Source organism: Oncorhynchus keta, unplaced genomic scaffold (assembly GCF_023373465.1).
Source record: "Oncorhynchus keta strain PuntledgeMale-10-30-2019 unplaced genomic scaffold, Oket_V2 Un_contig_20496_pilon_pilon, whole genome shotgun sequence".
Lineage (NCBI taxonomy): Eukaryota > Metazoa > Chordata > Actinopteri > Salmoniformes > Salmonidae > Oncorhynchus > Oncorhynchus keta.
This window is the reverse complement of record NW_026282040.1, coordinates 1-6,564: the sequence shown is the minus strand read 5'-3', so window position 1 is coordinate 6,564 and position 6,564 is coordinate 1. Positions and strand designations below refer to the sequence as shown.

Genomic DNA, 6,564 nt, shown 5'->3' with positions numbered 1-6,564 from the left:
GGTTCCCCCTGAAGCTAGGACAGCAGAGTCCCTACCCATGTTCCCGAAAACATCTGAAACCCTACCTCTTCAAAGAGTGTCGTAAATAACCCCACAGCACCCCCTGGCATTCCGTGTCCCAATGCACTGGCTCAGAGGGGACAGTCACACAATCCCTGTCTCGCTCGCTCTCCAGATCAGAGGTCAGTTTTAAAGGCAATACCTAAAGCCACTCTGGCAGCGGAGGCGTCGTAGTTGATCCAGAAGGAGACCCAGGACAGGATGGTGATCAGGATGGAGGGCATGTACGTCTGCAGGATGAAGTAGCCGATGTTCCTCTTTAGCTTGAAGCTCAGAGACAGACGTGGGTAGGCACCTGTAGGGAAAACAATATTGCGTCTTATTTCAAGACAGACATACAGAATGGACTGGACTAGACTGTACTACCTGAGACAGTCTTGGGTAGAGGCACCTGTCTATAGGAACACAACGTAGTAAAAAAGTGGGAGAAGATGGAAAAAGGTGACGGTACTGCTGCTTAGCGCAAGCGGCACAAACACAGTGATAGGGTTTGTTTCACGTTCCCCATAGCAACGGCAGTTTGTGTCACCATGGTAACAAGCAAGCCTGGACCAAAGTCCAAATGATTTGTTCGCAACTTAGCATTGAGACCACAATGGAAATGGAAATTTACATTTCTCAGTATAATAATAATAATAATAATAATAATAATAATAATAATAATAATAATAATAATAAATGTTTATGCTTCGATGATATTACATTTTCATTACAGTTTCTCAAACGCGTACAATCATTTTCTGGAACAATCGATTTTCAAAACAGAGTGCACTAGACAAAGAACTCTCTGGCCTTCTGCTAAACAGTCCATGCATTTCCAAAATGTAGTTGCCTTCTCAAAACATAAATAAGTTCATCAAAACTATATTATACCATCAAAATTGCAAATAAATTAATCAAATACTCAGTAGTCTATAGCTTCATTAATAGAGTAGACAGTAGTCTATAGCTTCCGTAATAGAGTAGACAGTAGTCTATAGCTTCCGTAATAGAGTAGACAGTAGTCTACAGCTTCCGTAATAGAGCAGACAGTAGTCTACAGCTTCAGTAATAGAGTAGACAGTAGTCTATAGCTTCAGTAATAGAGTAGACAGTAGTCTATAGCTTCAGTAATAGAGTAGACAGTAGTCTATAGCTTCAGTAATAGAGTAGACAGTAGTCTATAGCTTCAGTAATAGAGTAGACAGTAGTCTATAGCTTCAGTAATAGAGTAGACAGTAGTCTATAGCTTCAGTAATAGAGTAGACAGTAGTCTATAGCTTCAGTAATATAGTAGACAGTAGTCTATAGCTTCAGTAATAGAGTAGACAGTAGTCTATAGCTTCAGTAATAGAGTAGACAGTAGTCTATAGCTTCAGTAATAGAGTAGACAGTAGTCTATAGCTTCAGTAATAGAGTAGACAGTAGTCTATAGCTTCAGTAATATAGTAGACAGTAGTCTATAGCTTCAGTAATAGAGTAGACAGTAGTCTATAGCTTCAATAACTATTATTCTGGATCACAGGACCACTACACTACAGGACCCAGACAATGACTATTCTGGATCACAGGACCACTACACTACAGGACCCCAGACAATAACTATTATTCTGGATCACAGGACCACTACACTACAGGACCCCAGACAATAACTATTATACTGGATCACAGCACAGGACCACTACACTACAGGACCCCAGACAATAACTATTATTCTGGATCACAGCACAGGACCACTACACTACAGGACCCCAGACAATAACTATTATACTGGATCACAGGACCACTACACTACAGGACCCCAGACAATGACTATTATTCTGGATCACAGGGCCACTACACTACAGGACCCCAGACAATAACTATTATACTGGATCACAGGACCACTACACTACAGGACCCCCAGACAATAACTATTATACGGATCACAGGGCCACTACACTACAGGACCCCAGACAATAACTATTATTCTGGATCACAGGACCACTACACTACAGGACCCCAGACAATGACTATTATTCTGGATCACAGGACCACAGACAATAACTATTATTCTGGATCACAGCACAGGACCACTACACTACAGGACCCCCAGACAATAACTATTATTCTGGATCACAGGACCACTACACTACAGGACCCCAGACAATGACTATTATTCTGGATCACAGGACCACTACACTACAGGACCCCAGACAATAACTATTATTCTGGATCACAGCACAGGACCACTACACTACAGGACCCCAGACAATAACTATTATTCTGGATCACAGGACCACTACACTACAGGACCCCAGACAATGACTATTATTCTGGATCACAGGACCACTACACTACAGGACCCCAGACAATAACTATTATACTGGATCACAGGACCACTACACTACAGGACCCCAGACAATAACTATTATACTGGATCACAGGACCACTACACTACAGGACCCCAGACAATAACTATTATACTGATCACAGGACCACTACACTAAAGTTTGAGGTAATGGAAACATCGGAGGCAGTTGGTCTGGTTTCTTTAACAAACAACAGAAACTTCATCAGAGACAGTTGGTCTGGTTTCTCTAACAAACAAAAAAACAAATCACAAAAAGAGTGCGCCAATTTTTTGATAATGATACCAAACACGGGGACTGTATAATAATAATAATAATAATGATAAGTTTTGCAGTGTTACATTAACTTCTACAAACTCCCAGGTTTCCCAGAAATCCTAGTTGGAGGATTCTAGATTCCCTCCTGATACCGGGAATCGTCAAACCTCGGTTTCTGTAAAAGCAACCCTAATCATGGCTCTCCATGGACCGTTACTGTACCTGTGGAAAAGACCACATTCCTGGAAACCAGTTTGTAGTCCACGATGGAGAACTGAGGCAGCTCGATGCGAGTCACTCCTGTCACAGCATTCTCCCCCTTTCCAGTAGAACTCGATGTCATCTGTGGTGTAGCCATCTGTCACACAGAAACACAGGCATGCGCCATACTTAGTTAATTACTCAACATAATACAAATCATAGTGGAATCTAGTTAACTACGCGAGTCTGACGAGAAATAACGTATTGTAGGTTATCCCTGCTATCGAATGCAGTGAACTACTAAATATGTGCGAATGAAAGTAAAATATTAGGGTTATGTAACCAAGCCAACGCACTAAAGAACTAACTTACACTAGCCTTGTCATTCATTTCGTTGACACATTAAGATGACTCATCTATTTCATTAGCATTCAGGCTAAGTGATATTTGTGGCTCGTGATGACAATGGCACCCTATTCCAGATCAAAAAGTAGTGTACTATAGGGAATAGGGTTCTGGTCTGTAAAGTAGTGCACTATATAGGGAATAGGGTTCTGGTCAAAGTAGTGCACTATATAGGGAATAGGGTTCCATTTTGGACATAGCCTGACAGTGTTTCCAGTCTCATTAGTAGGCAGACCAACAGATACGCTGTTTACGGCTGTTCATAAGTGACCTTCAGCAGTTCTATGGGGAGACATGTACCGATGAGTTAGGAGACATCATAGATAAAGTACAGAGTCCACTCCGATCGATCTCTCGTGATCTCCTCTTCAGAGGACTCTATCACCGCCTGGTATGGCAACTGCACACTACCTGCCCTTCAGGACACCTACAGCTGGATGTCACAGGAAGGGCAAAAAGATAATCAAGGACCTCAGCCACCTCGAGAAAAGGCCTGTTCAACCCGCTACCATCCAGAAGGCGAGGTCAGTACAGGTGCACAAAAGATGGGACCGAGAGACTGAAAAACAGCTATCTCAGACTGTTAAATAGCCATACAACAGGTGTAGACCATGAAATGCTTACTTACAGGCCAACAGCGCAGTTCATAATAAAATATTTACTAAATAACCAAAGTGATAAAAAAAAAATTATACAAAAATGAGTAACACAATAAATGTACAACAATAACAGGCTATTTACAGGTGGTACCGGTACCGATTTTTTAAATTATTTTTTTAACCTTTATTTAACCAGGAAAGTCAGTTAAGAACATATTCTTATTTTCAATGACGGCCTGGGAACAGGGGTTAACTGCCTGTTCAGGGGCAGAACGACAGATTTGTACCTTGTTAGCTCGGGGTTTGAACTTCGCAACCTTCCGGTTACTAGTCCAACGCCTAACCACTAGGCTACCCTGCCGCCCTGCCGCCCGAGTTAACGGGGATACAGGTTAGTCAAGGTAATTCGTGAAGTGACTATGAATAGATAATAAACAGCGAAACAGTAACAGAAAAATAGGTCAAAAGTAGGCTATGTAGAACAAAATGCCTCTCTGACTTGTTGAATAAGAAAATAACATTGACTCTATTAAAAGGGAATTTCTATTTGGAACATTCAAGAATGCAAATTGGAACCCTATAACCCTATTACAGGGCTGAGTCACGGCTTACTGTACTGGGGCTCTCGCATGCCGTCCCTGGAAGGGGTGCGTCACCTGAGTGGATTGATTCACTGGATGTGGTCATCCTGTCTGCTGGCGCCCCTTGGGTTGCAGCTATGGTGGAGATCTTTGTGGGCTATACTCGGCCTTGTCTCAGGATGGTAAGTTGGTGGTTGAAGATAGCCCTCTAGTGGTTTGGGGGCTGTGCTTGGGCAAAGTGGGGTGGGGTTATATCTTTCCTGTTTGGCCCTGTCCCGGGATGTCCTCGGATGGGGCCACAGTGTCTCCTGTCCCCTCCTGTCTCAGCCTCCAGTATTTATGCTGCAGTAAGCTTGTGTCAAAGTAAGGATCAGTTTGTTATATCTGGAGTAATTTCTCCTGTCCTATTCGGTGTCCTGTGTGAATTTAGTGTGCTTTCTAATTTCTCTCTTTTCTTTTCTTCTTTCTCTCTCTCTCTTCGGAGGACCTGCAGAGCTCCCAGGACGATGCCCTGGCGGACCACCTGACATGATGACTCCTTTTTCGTCCCCAGTCCACCTGCCGTGCTGCTGCTCCAGTTTCAACTATTCTGCCTTATTATTATTCGACCATGCTGGTCATTTATGAACATTTGAACATCTTGGCCATGTTCTGTTATAATCTCCACCCGGCACAGCCAGAAGAGGACTGGCCACCCCACATAGCCTGGTTCCTCTAAGTTTCTTCCTAGGTTTTGGCCTTTCTAGTGAGTTTTTCCTAGCCACCGTGCTTCTACACCTGCATTGCTTGCTGTTTGGGGGTTTAGGCTGGGTTTCTGTACAGCACTTTGAGATATCAGCTGATGCATGAAGGGCTATATAAATACATTTGATTTGATTTGACCCACTCCCAAATTGGAATGGGTCTAGGGTTTCCGGCATGATGGTGTAAAAACAAAGAGGGGGTGGGGTCAATGTGTAAATAGTCTGGGTGGCCATTTTATTAATTGTTAATCAGTCTTATGGCTTGGGGGTAGAAGCTGTTAAGGAGCCTTTTGGTCCTAGACTTGGTGCTCTGGTACCGCTTACCGTGCGGTAGCAGAGGGAACAGTCTATGACTTGGGTGACTGGAGTCTTTGACAATTTTTAGGGCCTTCCTCTGACACCGCCTGGTATAGAGGTCCTGGATGGCAGGAAGCTTGGACCCAGTGATGGCACTCTATAGAGCCTTACGGTCAGATGCAGAGCAGTTGCCATACCAGGCGGTGATGCAGCCAGTCGATATGCTCTCAATGATGCAGCTGTAGAACTTTTTGAAGATCTGGGGACCCATGCCAAATCTTTTCAGTCTCCTGAGGGGGAAAAGGTGTGGTCGTGCCCTCTTCACAACTGCCTGGGTGTGTTTGGACCATAATAGTTTGTTGGTGATGTGGACACCAAAAGAACTTGAAACTCTCGGCCCGCTCTACTATAGCCCCGTTGATGTTAATGGGGGCCTGTTCGGCCATCCTTTTCCACGATCAGCTCCTTTGTCTTGTTCAAGTTGAGGGATAGGTTGCTCTCCTGGCACCACACTGCAAGGTTTCTGACCTCCTCCCTATAGGCTGTCTCATCGTTGTCAGTGATCAGGCCTACAACTGTTGTGTCGTCAGCAAACTTAATGATGGTGTTGGAGTCGTGCTTGGCCATGCAGCCATGGGTGAACAGGGAGTAGGAGGGGACTGAGCACTGCACCCTTGAAGGGCCCCAGTGTTGAGGATCAGCGTGGCAGATGTGTTGCTGCCTACCCTTACCACCTGGGGGCAGCCAGTCAGGAAGTCCAGGATCCAGTTGCAGAGGGAGGTGTTCAGTCCCAGGGTCCTTAGCTTCGTGATGAGCTGTGTGGGCACCATAACGCAGAGCTGTAGTCAATGAACAGCATTCTCACGTAGGTGTTCCTTTTGTCCAGGTGGGAAAGGGCAGTGTGGAGTGCGATTGAGATTTTGTTATCTGTGGATCTGTTGGGGCAGTATGCAAAATTGGAGTAGGTCTAGGGTTTCTGGCATGATGGTGTTGATGTGAGCCATGACCAGCCTTTCAAAGCACTTCATGGCTACCGATATGAGTGCTACGGGGCGGTAAAAGTGAATGCTGCAACTTGAACGAAGTACAT

General features: G+C 44.4%; 1 pseudogene; it reads right to left on the bottom strand.

The window, feature by feature from the left end:
- Positions 1 to 202: 202 nt before the first annotated feature.
- LOC127920750 (gamma-aminobutyric acid receptor subunit beta-3-like) lies at positions 203 to 3,006 on the bottom strand (annotated as a pseudogene).
- Positions 3,007 to 6,564: the final 3,558 nt, after the last annotated feature.